Genomic DNA, 24,091 nt, shown 5'->3' with positions numbered 1-24,091 from the left:
GACTAAAACAAGCCCCTAGATCTTGGTACGAGAGATTATCAAAGTTCCTCCTTCAAAATGATTTTAAAAGAGGTAGAATAGACAAAACCTTATTCTTAAAATCTAGAGGAACTGACTTGTTAGTAGTTCAAATTTATGTTGATGATATATTATTTGGAGCAACTAATGAAAATTTGTGCAAGGATTTTGCAAGCTTGATGAGCAGTGAATTTGAAATGAGTATGATGGGGGAACTCAACTTCTTCCTTGGTTTACAAATCAAGCAAACCGAGGAGGGAATCATGATACACCAACAAAAGTATGTGAAGGAACTCCTAAAGAAATATGAGCTAGAATCAGCCAAAGTAAATCACACTCCCATGGGAACTGCTACCAGATTAGACACTGATCCAAATGGGAAAAGTGTGAATCAAACAAAATACAGAGGTATGATTGGATCTCTATTATATTTAACAGCCAGTAGACCTGACATTTCTTTTAGTGTAGGACTATGTGCAAGATTTCAATCAAATCCAAAGGAGTCCCATCTAACTGCGGTGAAAAGAATACTAAGATATCTCAAAGGAACTGATGACCTATGCCTTTACTATCCAAGAAGTGGATCCTTCGAGCTAAGAGGATATGCAGATGCTGATTATGCAGGTGACTTAGTGAATAGAAAAAGCACATCAGGTATGGTACAGTTCCTAGGTCCATGCATGGTTTCTTGGGGTTCCAAGAAACAGAATACTGTTGCTCTATCCACAGCTGAAGCTGAGTATGTAGCTGCTGCAGCTTGTTGCTCACAAATTCTATGGATAAAACAACAGCTAAGAGATTTTGGTATTATCTATGATTGTGTTCCTATCTATTGTGATAACACTAGTGCTATTTGTATTTCAAAAGATCCGGTTCATCATTCCCGAGTCAAACACATCCACATCAGACACCATTTCCTTAAAGATAATGTTGAGAAAGGTTTGATCAAATTAGATTTTTGCCAAACTGATCACCAAATTGCTGATATTTTAACTAAGCCTTTGAACAGAGAGAAACATGAGAAAATGAGAATGGAACTCGGAATGATCAAGCTAAGGTAATTGCCAAATTGGAGTTCCTCTAAGGCAAAAGCAAAAATCATGGTACATATAGACTATTACAAACACAAAATCTTGTGTGCAAACATAGTTGAAGCTTACCATCGTGGCAAATTCACTCACACTTCAAATGAGCAAGGTAAGCAGTTCCTTTCAAACTAGTTAAGTCAGAGATACGAAATTAAGCAAGTCAAAGTCAAACACAATTTTTTTTCATTTTCCTTTTATTTTTATCTATTTATTTTTTAAATTAAAAACCGAATACCCATATTCAAAGAATGTTTGGAACGGTTCCATTGGCAATAAATAGGAGAAACTCTTCACTTTCCACAATCAATCCATGCAACCCCCTTTCTCTCTCTCACACGCCTTCTCCACTGACATCACCTCTCCTTCCACCTATAAAAACCCCCACCATGGTGCTCACAAGCAACAACACTGATCTCACATCCCTCAAACGAAAGAGAAACCCTTCATCTCCTGTTCCCATGGATACCTCACCCATTCAATCGCCAATTCCTCTTCGATCCCACAATCCAATGCTCGCAATCACTCAGGGGGAACAAACCAACACTGACATCGAAATGAAATCCCCAATCTCAAACCCTAGATCCTCCACAAGAAAATCCAAAAAACGACGAGTGGAAGCTTCTGGTGAAAACATCGAGGAAACAGAGGAGAATGCTCAAACTCAGGGGGAAGCAAAAGGGTCCAAGAAACTCACTGCAAAGGAAAACAATCTGGTCGAGGGGTTCGCAATCAACTCAACATGGTGTGAAGCCACGAAATTTAAAGAGTTGATGGAAATCCTTGAACAACAAAAGTGGGTAAGTCTGTTGAGTACCTATGCCAAATCCCCCTTAATTCCTGAAGCTATGAAAGAATTCTGCAAGAACTTTGCATGTGTTGATAATGTATGTTCAAGTAAAGTGAATGGAACTCGCATCGAATTTGATGCCTCTTATCTGGAACAGCTGTTTGGTACACCCAATAGGGGTTTTGATATGTGGCTCAAAGGTCAAATCACAGTGACCATAGATAATGTAGATGAGAAAGATATAGTTGGTTCCATTGGAGGAGATTCTAAAGTATCCACCTCCACCTCACACAACTGCTTTTCACCTCTTCAAAAATTACTGTTTAATATTGTGTGGAGAGGTGTAGTTCCTCGAACTCAGAAGAGGAACATAGCAAGTCTGTTTGATGCATGTCTCATGTATTGTCTTGAAAGGAAAATTCCCATAAACTTCCCTGCAATCATGATCAAACACTTATCCACCTGTATCCCCAAATTCAAAATTCCATACTCCTCCCTTCTTACAGAAATCTTCAAAAGCTTCTCAGTTGACCTTAGCCCATACTTTGTGATTCCCTTAAAATCCACCCAAATCCTTCAACTTGAAATGCTCCATCTATTAAATCTTAAAGTGGTTCAGGGTAAAGTCATAAGGGCTGGAAAGGAAGAGAAACAAGATGAGGAAGATCAGGAAGGAACTGTAGTTAAAGAAGAAGTGGAGGAGGAGGAGGAACTCGAACAAATAGAGGTCCCTTTACCTCGAGGGAACAGGAAGAGTGTAGGAAAAAGAAAGAGCATGAGGGTGGCAATGAAGGAGAACAAGACAAGAGGGCCTGTCTTCATGGAAATAAATGAGGAAGGGGATGTCAAGGAGATGCCCATAGAGGAGGATGCTGTTCCACTGAATCAAGAGAAACTGCCTGAAACTGTTGGGCCAAGAAAAAGGACACCCAGATCCTCCAAAAAGTCCAAAGCTCGTCGTGTTCCATCTGAACAGGAACATGTTCAAGATCATGGGGGTGCCTGGAACACAAAGGATGATCAGATATTGGAGCTAAAGGCAACAGTTGCTCGTCTGGTGGAACTACAGGAGGGAACAGATCACAGGATTAGCTCAATGCAGGCCCACATAGGTGCATTGGTTACAAGTGTCAAGACTCTCCAAAACGATCTTCACCACTACTCAGAACAAGCCAATGCAACTCGTGCCACAATCCTCACCAAGATCAACAATCTGGAATCTTTTGAGGAGACTGTGATAGAAGAAACTGCTGGTTCTGGTTCCCCATCCCAAGCCTAAATCACCCTATCCCATGTTTCTTTTATCTTTTGCCATGGAACAATCTTTTTAATTTGCTTTCGGTTTGTATAATCTTCAAACTTGGGTATTTGTTCCATCTTATTTTGACTTGCTTGGTTACACATATCTATGCTTTCTAGTCTTGATCATTACTGCTTGCTTTCAATTTATTGTATGAGTTGGTTTAATACTTTGAGGCTAGCTTAACTTGCCAAACGTTGATCGTGGGGCACTGTGTTTGGAATGGCTATATTTCGTGCTATGCTTTTTGTCGATGTCAACAGGGGGAAGTCATGGGTGCAAACTTCCAAGGCACACTCAATCCAGTTCCTGAATCAATCTCTCTGAATCTCTCTGTAAGCCAAGGGTGCTCCTCTTTCTTCTCTCTAATCTTTCTCTTTTGTTTTTTTTTCTGTTTCACAATAGTCTGTATAAGTTCTTGTTTGTTTGTACTTACTCTCTTTGTAAAAAGTTTGCAAGTGTTGTCATCACCAAAAAGGGGGAATATTGTTGTTCCTAAGTTTTGGTTGATGACACACACATATTGCAAACTTCCTGATTATGGTTGCTAAATGACTTTGAACAGGCATATGCCCAAGTTTCTATTAGGATAGGAACTTGAATAAACTGGTGAAGTTCCTGAGGTACACTTGGAACAGTCAATGGAGTTTCAGAGCTGGAAGTTGTATCTGTTCCAGTTTGAAGTCACAAGAGGAGCAACACAGTTACATATCAAGAGTTCCGAATATCCACAAGAACTATTACAGACTCATAGCCAAGAGTTCCTGTGTTAGCAAGAGAGGAACTCATCAATGTTCCTTAGCTGGAACGTCTGAAGCTTCTGAATTGCAAGTTCCAGACAAAGGGAAGACATAAAGTCTAGGTAGTCCACTGTACTTAGAATTTTATGTAAATATTAATTATGCAAATGGTATATAGAGTACTCAAGGAACTTATGATTTAATTAGGCCATTTATTTTATTGGAAGCGATTTTTATGGAAAACATTTTCATAAATAAAAACAAGTTTTACATATTTAATATAAAATAGATTTACGTGTTATTTTATTTAAACAAAACTTATTTTCCTAAATATTCTCCTAAGTTTTTGTAGATAAATAAAATCTGTTTTAAAGAAATATTTTAGGGTTTGATTGAGTCAAACCACCAACTGCTTTGTGGCTGAACGTGGGAAGTGGTCTTCCCCTTGTTCCTCAAGTCAAGGGACGTGGAGACCAAAGTGCTGGCAGTTAGCAGTTGAGGTTTTGAAGGGAACTAACCCTAAGGATAAACACTATAAAAGGGAAATCGTTTTTGGTTTAAAGCACACAAACATTCTGAGAGTTTTTGCTTTCCTAAAAACGTTTTGTCTAAGATTTTCTAAAACAGTTTGTGTCCTAGTTAATATCAAAGTTCCTAAGTTCCTTATATCCACACAAAAGCATTATTAATATCTAGAGTTATCCAAACACGAATTATATTTTGTATTAGTAAGGATAGAGTTATCCTGTTTAGACTTAGAGTTTAAGTCTGAGAGAGAGAAGTCAAGGAGTTGTAATCGAAGTAGATTACTGTGAGGAACACGAGTTTGAGAGGAACTTGTGTTGGAGAGATTATTGTAATCGAGGCATTACCATAATAAAAGAATTCTCTTCTTGATTAGTATCAAGAAGTTTTCACAATTATTGTTATTGTCTTCTCTATTCTCAGTTTCTTGATTGTTTCTTAAGTTCCGCAAGAAACTTTATCAAAGTTCTAATTACAATTCACCCCCCCCCCTCTTGTGCGTGTTCCTACTGGAATAACACAAGGTGATGCCGTTTGGCCTAAAGAATGCACCAGCCACTTTCCAACGCTTAGTAAACACAGTTTTCGCAAAACATCTTGGAAGGAATATAGAAGTCTATATTGATGACATGATTGTAAAAAGAAAACAGCGAGCAGACCACCTCGGGGCCTTGCGGGAGACCTTCGAGGCCCTTAGAGCATACCAAATGAGACTCAATCCCAAGAAATGAATTTTTGGAGTCACTTCCGGCAAGTTTCTCGGTTTTCTAATTGACAAAAGGGGCATTGAGGCCAATCCCGACAAAATACAAGGAGTCATCACTATGACGTCCCCAAAGACAGTTAAAGATGTGCAACGTCTGACTGGTTGTCTAGCCGCCTTAGGACGTTTTCTGTCCAGAGCTGGAGATAAGTGTCATTACTTCTTCAGCACCATAAAAAAGGGCACCCAGTTCGAATGGACGCCGCGGGCAGAAACTGCCTTCCTTCGTTTGAAGGAGCATCTACACACTTTGCCGCGCCTAGTTAGCCCTCTCCAAGGAGAATTTTTATGTCTATATCTTTCCATCTCAGATCACGCTCTAAGTGCCGTCTCACTCACAGAAAGAGACGGAGTATAGTTTCCCGTCTACTTCATCAGCCATATGCTACAGAATGCCGAGCTTAAGTACCCGACTGTTGAAAAATTTGGCTTAGCCTTGTTCTTGGCCAGCAAGAAGCTCCGTCCTTACATCTTGGCTCATCGACTGATAGTGTACACAGATCAACCTCTGAAACGGCCATTAACCAATCTGGAAGCGTCCGGAAGAATGCTCAATTGGGCAATCGAACTCAATGCATTTAACATTTCATATGAACCCCGGAAAGCAATAAAGGGGCAGGCATTTGCTGACTCTATTGTGGAAATGAGTAGGCCTGCCCACTTGAAAACTGATAAGACACAATGGGTAGTCCATGTAGATGGGTCCGCCACCCAAAATGGGTGTGGAACCGGCATCATCTGCGAATCACCAAAGGGGGATGCATATGAGTATACCATGCGCTTCAACTTTCAGGCGTCAAACAATGAAGCTGAGTACGAAGCTTTAATATGTGGAATTCAAATGAGCAAAGCAGCAGGAGCAGAAAAAATCTTGGTCCTATCTGACTCACAGCTAATTGTCAGCCAAGTAAAAGGAGAATACGAAGCCATGATGAAATACTTGGAAGTAATCCGCCAGGAGATACAACCACTGACTAGCTTTAAGATACAACATATACCCCGGTCTGAAAACAGCAAGGCAGACGCCTTATACAAGTTGGCCAGCTCTGCATCCTGCGACACCCCGCGTCATGTATTTTGGGAGGTAAAGCAAACTAAGAGCATTGATGCTGCATGAACAACCATCCTAGAGCGGAAGGCCACCTGGATGGACGACTTAGTCAATTTCAAAATGAATGGGGTACTCCCTGAAGATCCCAAGCAGGCAGAAAGGTTGCAAAAGAAATGCACCTGGTTCGAGATGTGGAATGGGACCTTATACAAGAAAACCTTCACACGGCCTCTTCTCCGCTGCGTAACCCCAGATAAGGGGAATGAAGTATTGGAAGATCTGCATCAAGGATTATGCAGCTCTCACATAGGGGGGAGGGCCTTGGCAGAAAAAGCTCTAAGAACTGGGTATTACTGGCCCACTCTCAAGGAAGACGCACTTGACTTTGTTAAGCGATGTGATAAATGTCAACGGTTTGCTCATCTAATTCGAAGGCCGGCTCAGAAGCTAACACCTATTACAAGCCCCATACCATTTGCTAAATGGGGAATGGACTTAATTACTAGGTCCTTACACGATGGCCCCAGGAGGAGTACGCTATGTGATAGTCGCTGTCGATTATTTCACCAAATGGGTATAAGCCGAAGCCCTGAAAAACACCAAGGCACAGGACGTGAGAACCTTCATTTGGAAAAACATCATCAACAGATTCGGCGTGCCTCAATCTATTTTGTCTTTGATAATGGGCCACAATTCAAGACATCCAAGTTAGAAAACTGGTTAGCTGATCACGGCATGCTTTGCATCAGTTGGCCCTCCTCAAGAAAACGGACAGGTGGAAGCATTCAACAAAATTATTTCTGAAGGGATGAAAAAGAAGCTTGATGAAGCAAAAGGGTTATGGGCCGATAAGTTACCCAATGTCTTGTGGTCTATACAGATGATGAACGACATTTATGTCGCTCTTAGCTTAGGATTTTATGTTAGTTTTTATACTTTTTTATAGTTTTTATAGCTTTTTGTGTGAATTTTATAAGTTTTGTTCCATCTTGTGCTTTATAGGTGATTATGATGAAAAGTGATGGAAAACAAGTAGAATCAAGCCAAAACAGGGCTTGTGCGATCGAGTGATGGTTTGTGCACCCGAACAGAGGAGTGCAAATGGGCACAAGGAATATCCAGTTCTGTGCGATCGAACATGCTCTGTTGTTCGGTCGCACATGATTGATTTTTTGAGTCAGAAGGTCTCTAAATTGGGATGCGATCGCAGAGCCCACTATTCGACAACATAGGTTTTGTGCGACCGAACGTGCTCTGTTATTCGGTCGCACAGGTTTGTTTTTTGGAGGCAGAATGTCCCTAATTTGGGATGCGACCGCACAAAGCTCTCAACTCGACCGCACAAGAGTTGTGCCCCACACAAGGCCTTTCATTCGAGCGAATCGTGCTGCAGAGGAATTATTAGCCAAAGAAACCCCATTCGACCGAACAGGGTTCTTCGTTCGGTCGCACATGACGAAGGAAGTGTTCTTCGCTGCCTTCGCTCGCACAGGACCCAGTATTTGCTCGAATGACTCTTTTACGTTCGGTCGCACAAAAGGTCTGTGCGACCGAATGGCTGCACGGGCTGCTCTTATTCGAATTTTGGCTTCTCTTTGGGGAAACTTATAAATAGATTTTTCGATTATTTTGTTAGGATTAGAATTTTAGTTGATATTTTTAGACTCTCAAAGTTAGTTTTCCAGCATTTCTAGAGAAAGAAACTCTCCTCCATTGAAGCATCAATTTGTAATTCTCTAAACTCTTCTTCTAATTTTGTGCAATTCAATTCAATTTCTTAATTCTTGCTTTTGTTGTGATTGTTGATTGTTCTATAATTCCTTCAATTCTTGAATTCTTCTTGATTTTACTTTAGTTACTTTGATCTTTAATTCTCTTGTTGATTGTTCAATTGATTGTTCTAGTTTTTGATTCTCTCTTCCTAATCCTTCAATTTCATGCTTGCTAGTGTAGAATTAATGGATTTCTTGATTTCTAGAATGGCTAGTGAGTAGATTTAGGTTAGGGAAAGGGGAGAATCTCGGGGCTTAATTAGGGGAATTTGATGATTTAATTGATTAATGATTGATGTGATTAAATTGAATAGTGCTAGGATTTTCTATGATCAATTGAGTAGTAGTTGCAAATGCTAGTTGATTGAGTTAGATTGGAATGTATGGTTTAGGCTTGGCAAGACATTGTGAGCCTAGTTCATGCAAGTGAATGATAGTTCCCATTGTATGCAAGCTAATCTAGCTTAAGAATATGCGAAAGCTTTTCTATAGGCTAGGTTGCTTCGCGTGCTCCATCCGAGAGGTGGCGAGTAAGTCATTAGTTTTCATTCCCCTATGTGCTATTTCATTGCATCATTCATGATTACTAGATGGTAGTTCATTTCCCCCGATTTCCCTAGACTATCCAAAACTCCCTAACGTTTAGTTTCCTTGATTTAATCTAGTTTAATTGTTAGTTTAGCATCTTAGTGATAATTCAAATCAAAGCTCTTGTTCGAATTAGCTTGACATTTAAACTCGAGAACCATCGTTTCTTTGGGACGATCCCTTTACTTGCCACTATAATTCATATAGTTGGTTGGTCTAGTGTTTTTATAAATTTTGTTTGATTGTGGCATTGATCTTTCAACGACGGAAAAGCGTCCTATCAAAATGGCGCCTTTGCCGAGGAATGGTTGTTGTTTTGAGTTTAAGTTGAGACTAGTTCATCATTAGAAAATACAAAAACATTGCAATTTAGCTTAGCTTTCTTTTTCCTTGGCATTGCTCACGGTTTTTCTTGAGTTTGTATGCTTGTTAGGGGGCGTGCTCGTCAAAGGACCCTCCATCCTCTTGACCTCGAATTGGAGAGGACACTTAGGAGACTAAGCCGTGTACGGTCTAGCTCATCAAGCCATAACAGATTCGAATCGTTGAATGTTGGTGAGGAACAACAAGAGAGTGAGCATGTTTTTGAGAACATGGCGCTCCCGGTTAAGAACTTGGGAATACCGGGGGCATTCGAAGCTACATGTGGTATTCAAGCCCCCACAATGGGTGCCAACAACTTTGAGATCAAGCCCACCTTGATCAATTTGGTCCAAAGCCACCCCTTTTGTGGGAAGAGTAATGAATCACCTCATGAACATCTCAAACAATTCGAGCACTATTGTGACACAATCAAGCACAATGGTGTCACATCGGATTACGTGAGGTTGACATTGTTTCGGTTCTCTCTACTTGGGCGAGCAAGTGATTGGCTTGACAAGGAGGTCAAGCCCAACTCACTTCGCACTTGGACCGAGGTGACGAGTGCATTCTTAAACAAGTTCTATTCGCATGGGAAGACGGCGGAGTGTCGCCACAAGATTCAATCCTTTGAGCAAAGGCGATATGAGTCACTCTTTGAAGCTTGGGATCGTTTTAAGGAGTACCAAAGGGAATGCCCTCACCATGGGATCCCTAAATGGTTGTTGCTTCAAACATTGTACTTGGGGTTGAGTCCAAGTTCGAAGACAAGTCTTGATGCGGGAGCGGGAGGCCCCATCATGAACAAAACTGAGGATCAAATAGAGGAAATCATTGAGGATGTAGTTCAAAACTACCAATCTTGGCATGTAGGCACAAGGAATTATGATGGGAAAGGTAGGAGTGAAGATGGTAAGGGTTCGGTGTACGCCATAGAGCAAGCACGGATGATAGAGAAGCTTACCTCGCGATTGGAGAAGCTCGAAAACACACCAAGCCAACCGCCATCACCGTCTACAATCCCACCTCCCTCGGCCACTCTTCTCTCTAAGGGGAAGAGCAAGGTAATTTCTTATGGCTCAATGCCTCCGGGCACCTCCTTTTGCGAAAATTGCCAAGACTTTAGTCACTCCCCCGATGCATGCCCCTTAGTTCATAACTTGTCATTTGTGGATTATGCCCCTTCGTATGAAGGCGATTTTGATGTAGAGTATGATAATGTCGTAAATGAGAGGTCTAGGAATGATAACCCTAACAATAAAAATTTTGCTAGGCAACCTAGAGGCCCCATGTATGGTTCCCACCAAGGCTATGGCCAAGGAAGTGGGTATGATAGCCAAAATTGAGGTGGCTATAGATCACAAGGCTATCAAAGCCAAGCTCCCTATGGTCAATCTCAAGGTTTTGGTAATCAAGGCCAATAAAACCAAGGGAGTTATAATCCCAACCATCAAGGTGGAGGGGGTTATAACTACTCTTATGGGCAATTTAGGGGTGCCTCAAGTGGGGGTTATCCTTTGAACTCGGGAGGTCCTTATGGTGCATCTCAATTGCCACCTCCCAAATTCAATGGACCGAGGACCTTTGGAAACCAATATCAAGCAAACCTTAGTGGTTATGGCGTTGCACCTCCTCCACTCCCGCCTCTCAAGTCTAATCTTGAGGCTCTCATGGAGTCGTTTGTGGGGGCGCAAGCCAAGAAGAATGTCAAGTTTGAGGATGGATTCAAGCAATCCAACACTCACTTGAAAATGATTGAGACCCAAATTGCTCAACTAGCTAGCACTATCAAAGAGCAACAAGTGCATACAAGTCTCCCACCACAAGGTCAACCTCCTAAGCAATTGTATGCCATTGTGACAAGGAGTGGGAAGACCTTAGATGATAGTGCTACGCATGTTGAAGCTCCTAGCTCTAGGGGTGAGAGTTCTATGGGAAATGAGTCCTCGGACCGTGATGATGCGGAAGAGAAGTGTCATGTCGACGACATGAGTGATGGTGATAAGTCGAAGGAGAATCCTCTTCCTCCTCTCCCAACTCCTCCTCCCCCTATCCCCAAAGAGTTAATAGACACAAGTTAGATGTGCAATTCTCAAAATTTATTGTGATTATTCGACAAATGTATGTCAATATCCCCTTTACGGATGCGTTAAAACAAATGCCATCCTACACGAGATTTCTTAAGGAAATCTTGAGTGGGAAGCAAGATTTTGACGTAAAGGAGACGGTGAACCTCATCGAAAATTGTAGTGCTACCATTCTTAACAAAACACCGCCCAAACTCAAAGACCCGGGAAGTTTTTCTATCCCTTGTGCTATTAAGGAGCTTGAAATAAGCAATGCCTTGTGTGATTTGGGTGCTAGTGTTAGTATACTACCTTATTCGGTGTTTGCCAAGCTTGACGTTGGAGATCTTGTCCCAACCAACATCACCTTGCAACTTGCCGACCGTTCGGTCAAGTATCCTATTGGCAAGGTTGAGGATGTTCCCCTAGTTCTCGGCGAGCTTACTTTCCTTGTGGATTTCGTCGTCTTGGACATTGATGAGGATGCCCATACCCCCATTATCTTGGGGAGGCCGTTTTTGGCCACCGCGGGTGCTCTTACCGATGTGCAAGAAGGACTAATCACCTTGAAAGTGGGGGACGCCAAGGCTAGTTTCAAGCTTGCAATTGATGAACATTGTTGCTCTAAAATGAAAAGTTGCATGAAAGTTGACACTCTTTCTTGTGTTGAGCACAATCATTCTTGTGCCATTGCTTCTAACAATCCTTGTGTTCTTGAGTGTGATATTGAGATTGATAGGAAGGTGTGAGGGGGTCGAAAAAGCACGAGGCTAATGCGTGACCTCGTCCCTCGTGGGCGTGACATTGTCAGACCAAGTGTAATTGGATTTCCTGTGAGTTTACACCCAATCGACTAGTAATATAGGAGTCGCCATTCAGTTTTTAACGACAATGAGAAAACTGACAAAACCCGGTTATCGTGACATAAAGGGAGTGCAATTATGTTCGACCACGACGGCCATAGGTTCCCGTGTGATCCCTGATGTGGGGATCGCTCAACGTACACCCGCAGGGCAGAGATTGAGAGTTCGGGGGACTGTAACTACCGAGAGGAGTGCTCATCGATAACTCCAGAGGTAGGTTATCCTTACTAGCTCAGCATAAATAATTGAAGGGATATGCGTTAAACTATTAAACTATTCTGAATTGATTTTAGCAATATGCAACACATAACACTAAATCGATCGTGATTATCTTATTTAGATTGATTTAAGGTACCTAGCATGATAATTCAATTGTCCAAGGTATTATCTTATTAGGCGTGATAGATCAATCAAGTTAATAGTTCGACAATTTTATAAAAGGGTGATGAAAGCGATTAAATCATATGAGGGACACATTACAACGCACCCTTGAGAGATGCGTTACGGTTCTCAGAAAACTAACCACTTGGCTTTGCTATTTCTCCTTTTATCTAACGAATCTCGGGTTTCCAAGCCATGTTCCAGTATTTAGGCTTAATTCATCAGCTACAAGGGGCAGGATGCATTCTGTTCGACTTTTGGGTCCATTGCGACAGAACGCCGGATCAATTTCGCAGCGTGAGGCTAGGCTTAAGACTAGAGTCAATACTCAGGTTATGGAATTGTGTTGTTTTCTTCACGTCGGTTTTGAGGTTGTATTTATAGGGAAAGAGTTTGTGGAAAGATAGATTTTTAGAATACGAATCCAAAAAGAATTCGGAGACGACACGGCCCCAGGCATTTTCAGCGCCCAAGGCTGGGCGCCGAAGATTTCGGCGCCCAGATCCAGGCGTTGAAAATGGGATCTGGGCCGAGTTTTTTGTCAGATTTGGACTCTTAGAACGCGGATCTTTTGAGACTTATCCGAGTTTTTTAGGGCGTATTAAATTTATGACGGAATGCGTCTGGGCCCGTTACGAACTCTAGGTTCGTTAAGATTTTAATTAATACGTAACTCTTACTTTCGAATTATACCAGGAATAGAATTCCTTTTGCAAATTCTATCTCTTTTAGGATTTATGTTGGAGTGCAACACCTAATTCTGACAGGTTTCTATCTTTTATGACTTTGCCACTCTTAACAACTACACTTTTACGGCAGTTAGTATTCTTAGCAGGTTTCTATAAATAGCAGTTTTGGCTGAAATGAAAGGGGTGATTGAGATTCGTTATTTTATAGGAGATGCGTTGCCAAGTGGAGATTTGCATTCTCATCATCGAACCTTCCCTTTCGGGAATGGGGACAAAAGTAGGTGTCTATATAAGGTGAAGAAGGATGTGCACGAGAGTTCCTTTGTGCAAGGAGATCCCTATGATGACGTCATTACCATTCCCGACACATTCGGGATGGATCTTGATGATGTAAAGTCACTCACTCCGACATCTAATGGTAAGAAGTGTATGAGCAAGAAGTCCAAGAAAGGCAATCCTATGCCTAAAAGGACATGGTTTGGTCCCCACTTATTAAGTGGTGGTTTGGGTAAGTTGATTGTGCCCAAGGAGGCCAAGAAAGGTTTGTTGACTAGTGTTGACCCGAGGTTTGTGGTGTTTGACCCCCCTTGACTTTTGGGGGGTCCGTCAAGCTAATAACGTCAAACGAGCTCTACCGGGAGGCAACCCGTGTATTCATTTCCTCCTTTGTCCCCCCATGAGCTTTGGGGGGATTCGTCAAGCTAATAACGTTAAACGAGCGCTACCCGGGAGGCAACCCGGTTGTCTAACTCCTAGTTTTAGTTTTTGTTAGATTTTGTGCATTAATTTCCATTAATTAGTTTAATTTTCGATTTAAAGGGGAAGCTTGTAAAACATTTGCAAAATCATGTTTTGTGCGACCAAACGTGCTCTGTCGTTCGATCGCACAAACCAGGTTTTTGAGACAGAATGGCCAGTTTTTGGTAAACGATCGCACAGTTTCAGATATTCGATCGCACAAGGTCTGTGCGACCGAACGACTCTTTCTGTTCGATCGCACAGGTCTTTGCGACCGAACGGCTTAATCTGTTCGATTGCACAGCCTGGCGGAGCTGTTTCTGAGGTCTTTAATTTGAAAAATCGCGAGCCCCTCCCCCATTTTTCCTTCATTTGCTCGACTATCCTTTTCATTGCCCTGTTTTTGAGGTCTTTAATTTGAAAAATCGCGAGCTGTTTTTGATTTTTCTGAAATAATTGATTCTTGGGTGTTTGTTGATGCATGTTTGTATTGTGGTTAATTTTTAATTGTCTAGATGAGCTATGCATGTTTAATTCCTTGTTCCATTTAAGCTCTAGACTTTTTGAGATGATTTTGTGAGATTTTGAGCTCCTTTGACTATACTTGTTTGTGGAAGTGTTGGTTGATTGATTGTGGTTATTATTGTGGAGTAATGTGGTTAGTTCAAGCTTGTTGAGGAGTTGGTGTAATGTTTAGAGCTTGATGACGAATTGATGAAGATAGTTTAACCTTAGCTCTTGTAGTTGTTCGTTTGTCTTAGATTGTGAACTAACTTAGTTTATCCTTCTTTGTGTGTCTTGGTTTGTTTCTTTTTGTTTTGTAGATTTTTGCTTAGCATCCACTCATCTCAATGGCACCAAAACGCTCCAAGAAGAACCCCACCGCAACCGCGACTGCGACAACCTCTTCATCAAAGAGGAAGGCAACAACAGCACCAACCCTGGCGAACATGGAAACTTTCGGAATTGAGTTCGCCGAGCAAAGGTCTTGGGTCTTCTTCAAGCTCCTTTCCAAGAGGAAAATTAAGCCCACCAAGTTCTTCCATCGGGAGAGTGTTCGTAGTTTGGGGGTCGAGGCCGAGGTTGACAAGTTAATCAAGGGCCTAGGGTGGGAAGAGTTCGCAAAGTTGAGTGTCCCAACCTATAAAAGGTTGACATTGGAGTTCCTCTCCTCGGCTCGGAAGAACCTTGTAGAAGATGAGGATGGTGATAATGTGGTGGAATTGAGCTTCCAAGTCTTCGGTCGCTAATACAAGTTGAACCACAATCAAATCAATGCCCTCTTCTCCATCGACTCGGAGCATGGTTTCATCACGAACCCAAGGTCCGAATGTGCTAACAACTATGATGAAAATAGTTGGTGGAGAGAGCTCACCGGAGACGACGGGGATTTCTTCTCCGCCTCGGCCAAGTCTTCTTCATTCCATCATCTGGCCATCCGCATCATGAGCCGGCTCCTCATCTATGCCCTTTTCTCTAAGGGTGCTACCGGTGCCTTGTCGGGAACGAAACTTGGTGGCTTATGGTTGGCCACACAAGAGAAGCAAGGGGTACTTGATTTCGGGCAATTGCTCATTTCGCGGATCATCGAGGTTAGGGATAGCCACTTGAATAAATCCGACATCCTCCTTGGCGGCATGCTTACTCTTCTTGTTCGGCTTCTACCGAACAACCCTCATGCCAAGGAGATGGCGGCTTTACCTCCCGTGGCCGGTGGTGAGTTCTTAAACATCCGGGCGATGTTCAATGCCACTTGGCTCCACTACACCACCAATGAGGCGCAATGGATTTGGCTTGTGCGGAAGAACGATTGGTGCTTTCTTCCGCACCCGCCCATCACTTCATGGTCCCCTAATGCCCGCTACTTGCTTCCGCGGCATCAAAAGTTTATCAAGGCCGTTGCCGCCACTTTCGAGCCTACCGGTACCACTACCGAGCCTACTCAAGCTCCATCTCGGTCTCCCAGTCCTCCTCCTCCGAATATGGGTAACATACCTCTCTCCTCTCCTTTTGACATGACGGGTTTGCAATCCACCCTTGCGGCTATCTTGCAAGGGCAAGAGGACCAAGCACGTGTCTTGGCTTCTCTTGCTCCTCAAGGGAACCGCACGGGGAATTCATTTCCCGATTTTGACTCGTCCTACTACGGTAGGCGGGTGCGACTTTCATGTTGACAAAGGGGACTTTTCCCCCTATGTGAACTACCCTTACCACCCTCCCCAACAAGGGCCCATCCCTAGTTGGAATGAGGAGCGTACACCCACCTACCCGTATTGGATGGGTCCATCCCACCCCGGTGTCACTCCCCCCTCCTTTCCACCCTATGACTATACTATGATGGGCGGTAGTGACTACCGTGGTGACCCTATGTGCCTTACTCCCCCACCGGTGGATCGGCCTAGTGAGTGGCCCGAGGATTTCACCGGGTGGCCTAGGGGATATATGGGTGGTTGGGATGGCCCCCGAGGAGAGCCACCCCATGGCAACTACCCCCTTGTGCCCGAATATGGTTGGCCGCCCTATACCGACGCTTCGGGTCCCGATGTTGACCCCACCTTCAATTTCACCCCGTTCACCGATGACGTGGCTCGTGCTTAACGTCTTGAGCGGGATGAACATTGGAGGATTTATGATGCAAAGGGTAAAGGGAATGCCCCGAGCCCTTCTTCTTAGGGTTCACTCCATTTCTCCCCCATCTTGATGTGATGGTATGCTTGTGATTAGCTTGGGGGAGAAGTGCGGAGTAGGGGTTTGCTATGGGGAGTGTTTGATGTTTTTTGGTGTGATATTCTTGCCACTTCATGTGGTTGTATTCATGATGCTGGGTTTCTGCTTGTTTTGTGTTTGTTTTGGCCATTTGGCCTTGTCTACTAACATTTTTCTTGATTGTTTTTTAGTGTTCTTTATGGATTGGTTTCGTTGATGTGGGTTCCCACTTTCCACCTATGCCTTGTTCGTCGATACTTTGGTGAGTTTGTTCGGTTTTTACCGGTTCTTTGCGGGACTTGCTCCCACTACATTTCCGGTAATATCCTTCTATCTCACATGCATTCTTTGAGACGGGCATCTTGCATTTGGGGCATTTGGTTGGATGGGTAGTTGTGCCCCTCCTTGCTTAGTTTTAGGCCTTGAGGACATGACCTATTTCTAGCTTGGGGGGAGTTTTGTTGTGTAGTTGCCTATTTGTGTTGCTCATGTCTTGGAAACCATACCATTTTGTGCACTTGTATATGTTAGTTCTTTGTTTTTAGTTTGATTTTAGTTTCTTTTCTTTTCGTTTGTTTTGTTAGTTTCTTTTTGTTTTCCTTTTTGGTGTGTTTTCTTATATTCTTTCTATTTGTTCTTTTTCCTTTCCTTTTGTCAAGGCAAGTTTTTCTAGGTTTTCTTAGGCAATATTCTTGATTTGGGCAAATAAAATTGGAACTTGTAGACTAGAATGCTTTTATTCCCAATTGGTAGATGATTACACGGTTTTTAATGTCTTGGGTCGAATTTAGGATTTGGTGTTAAGGAAGTTGGTTAGAACTTTGGGTAGCATGCGTCTTGAACCCTTGGCTTGTGGTAAGATGGTGTCGATCTCTCTAGTGATTTGAAACCGGAGAGAGTGGTATTTGCTCCCTTGTGAGGTTCATGTTCAAATTAGCCCAAACACATATTCATATATTTTGAGTGGCATGGATCCTTGGCATTGACTTTCCTACTTCCCGAATTTGACTATTTCCTTCCCGAGACCGCGACCGAACTACTCTAGGGGGCGATAGAGGCATTTCTTTCGGTGACTATTTTTCTTTTTAGTTTAGGACTTTATTTTCTATTTTTCTCATATGTTTTTGTTTGCATTTGCCTCCTTGCTAGCCATTTGAGCCTTGTGTTAGGTTATGATACATATGAATAAACATAAATTATGCGGAAAAACCATAAAGCCAGGAAACATATTATTTACACATAATCATTTAGCATAATTCAGATGCATACACTTTGTAGCGTTCCCTCCCTAGCCGCGCCCGAACCGAACAAGAACAAGTCTTTAGGACTCCAAGTGTCGTCCCTCCGTAGATAGTCCACAGCACGTCCGGATACGCCTTAAGATTGACCAACTAGAATCGCCCTTAAGGTACTATAAATTTCGGCTAATAGGGCAAGTGTTTGTGGATGATTTTTGCTTGAAAATCTTACATTTGAATACTTCAATTCTCGATGTAAATATGTGACCCTAGGCACCTATTTATAGTTTATGGAAAAGGACTTGGAATCCTATTAGGATACTAATTTATTTAATTATAATCCTACTAGGACTCTAATTAAATAAACTAAATCTTTTAGGATTAGATTTAATCATATGACGAATCCCGGTAGCTTTAGTATTCGAGTAACACACTTCGAGTGATACGCTAGCACCGCACGCAGGCCTTACGGCACAGCGCCAACCCACTCGTCGCAACTCCGCGCGCGCGCCAAGGCCATTGCTGGGCCTGGCCTTGCGCTGGGCCTGGCGTGGCTTGGCAGCGTGTGTTTGGGCGCTTGGGCTTGCTGGGCGTAGGCCTGGCTTCGTGCTGGGCCTTCGTCTAGCAAGTCTCGTCCGATGCTAATTCGTACGACGCGCTTCCGATTAAATTCCCGATTCCGGAATTCATTTCCGATAGGAACAATTTTTAATATTTTCGATTCCGGAATTAATTTCCGTTTCGAACAAATATTTAATATTTCCTTTTCCGAAATTATTTTCCGATTCCGATAATATTTCCGATTCTGACAATATTTCCGTTTCCGGTAATATTTCTGATTCCGGAAATATTTCCATTTCCAATAATATTTTCCGATACGTACCATGTTTCCATTTCCGGCAACATCTACGACTTGGATAATATTTATATTTCCGATATATACGATCCATGTTTCCGTTTCCATGAATATCATCGTTTTCGGAGTATTCATTTCTTGCCTTTGACGATCTCAGCTCCCACTGAAACCAAGATCCGTCGATTCTTAATATCCATAGATGGAGTATTTAATGCCATTAAATACTTGATCCGTTTACGTACTATTTGTGTGACCCTACGGTTTCAGTCAAGAGTAAGCTGTGGATTAATTCCACTTGAACTGAAGCGGCCTCTAGCTAGGCATTCAGCTCACTTGATCTCACTGAATTATTAACTTGTTAATTAATACTGAACCGCATTTATTAGACTTAACATTAAATGCATACTTGAACCAAGGGCATTATTTCTTTCAGTCTCCCACTTGTCCTTAGGGACAAGTGTGCATTTCCTAATTCCTTTGTCGCTCGATGCTTGCTCTTGAACATAAGGTAAGAGTTTTCATCCTTATTATGTCCAGAGGTGTTTCCCCGTTTCAGAGTTCAACTGATCAAATAAACGGATAATCATAGCTTATGATTCATCCGAGCACGGCTATGCATTTTACAGTTTCTAGCTCTCCGAGTGGCCTTGTACAACTTTTAGCATCTCATCCCGATTTATGGGAGGACAATCCCAATCTTGCGATCTTGAGATTAGACTTCGTTTCATAGGTGATTACCTGAGCGTTGCCTTTATAGCCTCCTTTTACGGTGCGACGGTTGGTCAACGTCAAAGTAACCAGTTCTCAAACAAGTAATCTCAAATCACTCAGGTATTGAGGATTTAGTGTCTAATAATTTTAATGAAATTTACTTATGACAGATTTTCATCTCTTACAGTAAATTTTCATAGGTTTGTCCGATACTAGTCTTCCCAAAGTAAGTATCTATGCAAATGATTATGTCATTGCCATGTGCACATAGTTCAAGAAACAGAACTACTAGTCATCTTGCATTCTAGTCGTCTAACGTTTTCTATGCGTCCATCTTTATAGAAAACTCCGACCAGGGACCATTTTCAACTTTTGACATTCAAGTTCACTTGATAGACATTTCTTAGTCACAAGATTGGTCCTGACAGTCTATCTTGAATATTTCGTCAAATTGAAGGGACTCATCATTTAATAAACCACAAATTAAATGGAAAATGAATTCTATTCAGTTATTGTGAATGATTAACCAATAATGTTTTACAAAGTATTAAACTCCAAAACTTTAAAACATTAAACAAGGACATCAAAGCCATTCTCCAATATGCTTGATTCGCATAGCTGCAGTGTGCGAGTTGTGCTTCGCCTGCGGCAGAGGTTTAGTCAATGGATCTGATATGTTGTCATCAGTTCCAATCTTGCTTATCTCGACTTCTTTTCTTTCAACGAACTCTCGTAGAAGGTGAAATCTACGAAGTACATGCTTGACTCTTTGGTGGTGTCTAGGCTCCTTTGCATGTGCAATAGCTTCGTTATTATTACAATATAGGGCTATTGGTCCTTTAATGGAGGGGACTACACCAAGTTCACCTATGAACTTTCTTAGCCATATAGCTTCGTTTGCTGCTTCATGTGGAGCAATGTACTCTGCTTCAGTTGTAGAATCCGTTGAGGCAGAAGACAAACCCAGACTGTGATCTGAAATCATCTTTGTCGGTTTGGAAACTTGCGTCCGTATAGCCTTTAACAATTAATTCATCATCTCCACCATAGACCAGGAAGTCATCTTTGTGCCTTTTCAAGTACTTCAGAATATTCTTGGCAGCAGTCCAATGTGCCTCTCTTGGGTCTGACTGGTATCTGCTCGTAGCACTGAGTGCATACGCAACATCCGGGCGTGTACATATCATAGCATACATTATTGAACCAATTAATGATGCATATGGAATCCCACTCATTCGTCTACGCTCATCAAGTGTTTTTGGGCACTGAGTCTTGCTTAGAGTCATTCCATGAGACATGGGTAGGTAGCCTCGCTTGGAGTCTGCCATCTTGAACCTTTCAAGCACCGTATTGATATAAGTGCTTTGACTAAGTCCAATCATCTTTTTAGATCTATCTCTGTAAATCTTGATGCCCAATATGTATTGTGCTTCTCCTAGATCCTTCATCGAAAAATATTTCCCAAGCCAAATCTTCACAGAGTTTAACATAGGAATGTCATTTCCGATAAGTAATATGTCGTCGACATATAGTACTAGAAAAGCAATTTTGCTCCCACTGACCTTCTTGTATACACAAGATTCGTCTGCGTTCTTGATGAAACCAAAGTCACTGACTGCTTCATCAAAACGTATATTCCAGCTCCTTGATGCATGCTTCAATCCGTAGATTGATTTCTTTAGCTTGCATACCTTTTTAGCATTCTTTGGATCCTCAAAACCCTCAGGCTATGTCATAAACACATTTTCTGTTAAAACGTCGTTTAAGAAAGCGGTTTTGACATCCATTTCCCATATTTCGTAATCGTAATATGCAGCGATTGCTAACATTATCCGAATAGACTTTAGCATTGCAACTGGTGAAAAGGTTTCATCGTAATCCACACCGTGGACTTGCCTGTAACCTTTTGCAACCAATATAGCTTTGAAAACTTCAAGTTTTCCATCCTTGTCCTTTTTCAGTTTCAAAACCCATTTGCTTCCAATGGCTTGGTATCCATCTGGCAAATCGACCAAATCCCATACTTGGTTTTATGACATGGAGTCTAATTCAGATTGCATGGCTTCATGCCATTGCTTGGAGCTAGGGCTCGTCATAGCTTATTTGTAAGTCGCAGGTTCATCACTTTCAAGTAATAGAACGTCATAGCTCTTGTTCGTCAAAATACCTAAGTACCTTTCCGGTTGAGATCTATATCTCTGCGATCTACGCGGGGTTACATCTCTAGATTGACCATGATCCTTACCAGATACTCCTAAAGATCTCTGAGTTTCATCTTGAATATCATCTTGAGCATTCTCTAGAGTTTGTTGTTCGACTCGAATTTCTTCGAGGTCTACTTTTCTCCCACTTGTCATTTTGGAAATGTGATTCTTTTCCAAAAAGATACCATCTCGAGAAACAAACACCTTGTTCTCAGATGTATTGTAGAAGTAATACCCCTTTGTTTCCTTTGGATAGCCCACAAGGATACATTTGTCAGATTTTGGATGAAGTTTGTCTGAAATTAATCGTTTAACGTATACTTCACATCCCCAAATCTTAAGAAAAGACACATTTAGAGGCTTTCCAAACCATAACTCATATGGAGTCTTTTCAACAGCTTTAGACGGAGCTCTTTTTATAGTGAGTGCAGCTGTATTTAGTGCATGTCCCCAAAATTCTATTGGAAGTTCGGCCTGACCCATCATTGATCTAACCATGTATAGAAAGGTTCTGTTCCTCCGTTTCGACACACCGTTCCATTGTGGTGTTCCAGGAGGAGTCAATTCTGATAGAATTCCACATTCTTTCAGATGGTCATCAAATTCATAGCTCAGATATTCACCGCCTCTATCACACCGCAGTGCCTTAATCTTCTTGCCTAATTGATTCTCTACTTCACTATGAAATTCCTTGAATTTGTCAAAGGATTCAGACTTATGCTTCATTAAGTAGACATAACCATATCTAATGAAGTCATCAGTGAAAGTGATAAAGTAGCTGAAACCACCCCTAGCATTTGTACTCATTGGTCCACATACATCTGTTTGGATTAAACCCAATAGTTCAGCTGCTCTTTCTCCAACTTTAGAGAAAGGTTGCTTTGTCATTTTGCCAAGTAAACATGATTTGCACTTACCATAATCCTCTAAGTTAAATGGTTCTAGAATTCCTTCCTTTTGAAGTCTTTCCATGCGTTTCAAGTTAATATGGCCTAATCGACAATGCCACAGATAGGTGAGATCTGAATCATCCTTTTTGGCCCTTTTGGTATTTATGTTATAAACTTGTTTGTCGTGATCTAATAAATTAAGTCCATTGACTAATCTAGCAGATCCATTAAACATCTCTTTAAAATAAAAACGAACAACTATTGTCTTTTATTAAAAAGGAAAATCCCTTAGCATCTAAGCAAGAAACAGAAATGATGTTTTTAGTAAGACTTGGAACATGAAAACACTCTTCCAGTTTCAATACTAGCCCAGAGCGCAACGACAAATAATAAGTTCCTACAGCTAATGCAGCAATCCGTGCTCCATTTCCCACTCGTAGGTCGACTTCACCCTTGCTTAACCTTCTACTTCTTCTTAGTCCCTGTGGATTGGAACATAAGTGTGAGCCACAACCTGTATCTAATACCCAAGAAGTTGAATTAGCAAGTATACAGTCTATAACGAAAATACCTGAAGATGGAACGACTGTTCCGTTCTTCTGATCTTCCTTTAGCTTCAAGCAATCTCTCTTCCAATGCCCCTTCTTCTTGCAGTAGAAGCATTCGGATTCAGAAGTGGGTTGACTGACCTTCCTCTTTTCAGACTTGGCGCCAGTTTGCTTAGTTGGGCTGGCCTTGTTGCCACCTTTCTTAGCATTCCTCTTCTTTCCAGATTTCTTGAACTTGCCCCCCACGCACCATAAGCACATCTTGCTTATCACGTTTGTGCGTCTTTTCAGCGGTCTTCAGCATACTGTGAAGCTCAGTGAGCGTTTTGTCCAGAATATTCATACTGTAGTTCAGCTTGAACTGATAATACCTGTTATGAAGAGAATGGAGGATGGTGTCTACAGCCATTTCCTGAGAGAACTGCTGATCCAGCCGACTCATATTCTCAATGAGTCCAATCATTTTGAGAACATGTGGACTTACGGGCTTGCCTTTCTTAAGTTTGGTCTCAAGAATTTGCCTATGAGTCTCGAATCTTTCGACCCGAGCCAGATCTTGGAACATGTTCTTTAACTCACTGATGATCGTGAAAGCATCTGAGTTGATGAACGTTTTCTGTAGATCTGCACTCATGGTTGCAAGCATTAGACATTTCACATCCTTGTTGGCATCAATCAAACGATTGAGGGCTGCCTGAGTGACCCCTTCGGGCATCGCCTCTTCTAGGACATACTCCTTTCCTTCCTGCATAAGAACTATTTGCAAGTTCCTTTGCCAGTCAAGGAAGTTTTTCCCGTTCAACTTCTTCTTTTAGAGAATTGATCGAATGTTGAATGAATTGTTGTTTTCCATAATTAAAACTACAATTGAAAAAGAATAAACAAATTAATAATCATTCACAGTTTCTCTTAATAAACTTAAATTCTAGCATACATGCATAATTTAATGTTCATTAAGCATTTTATTCAAGTTATGTGTTCCGGTAGGTGTGAATAAAATGATTCCAAGATCCTAAAACCCATTGAAGAATTAAGCACATTATGTATTTAGACTCAATTCTAAAATCTTTCAGGTAAGCAAAAGCCGTTTGCTAATAGTCTAGAAACTGCTCTTGGTTGATAGGTACGTCTAAGAACTTATTAGGTAAACCTATCGATTTTGCCACGACATAAAAGGACTCCTTACTTATATCGTTGAGTTTCAACAAA

General features: G+C 41.7%; 1 pseudogene; it reads right to left on the bottom strand.

Annotated features, from left to right (window-relative positions):
* Window positions 1-9,603: 9,603 nt before the first annotated feature.
* LOC130468292 (uncharacterized) lies at window positions 9,604-9,704 on the bottom strand (annotated as a pseudogene).
* Window positions 9,705-24,091: the final 14,387 nt, after the last annotated feature.

Source organism: Spinacia oleracea, chromosome 2, assembly GCF_020520425.1.
Source record: "Spinacia oleracea cultivar Varoflay chromosome 2, BTI_SOV_V1, whole genome shotgun sequence".
NCBI classification, from domain to species: Eukaryota; Viridiplantae; Streptophyta; class Magnoliopsida; order Caryophyllales; family Amaranthaceae; genus Spinacia; species Spinacia oleracea.
This window is presented reverse-complemented; position numbering and strand designations above follow the sequence as displayed.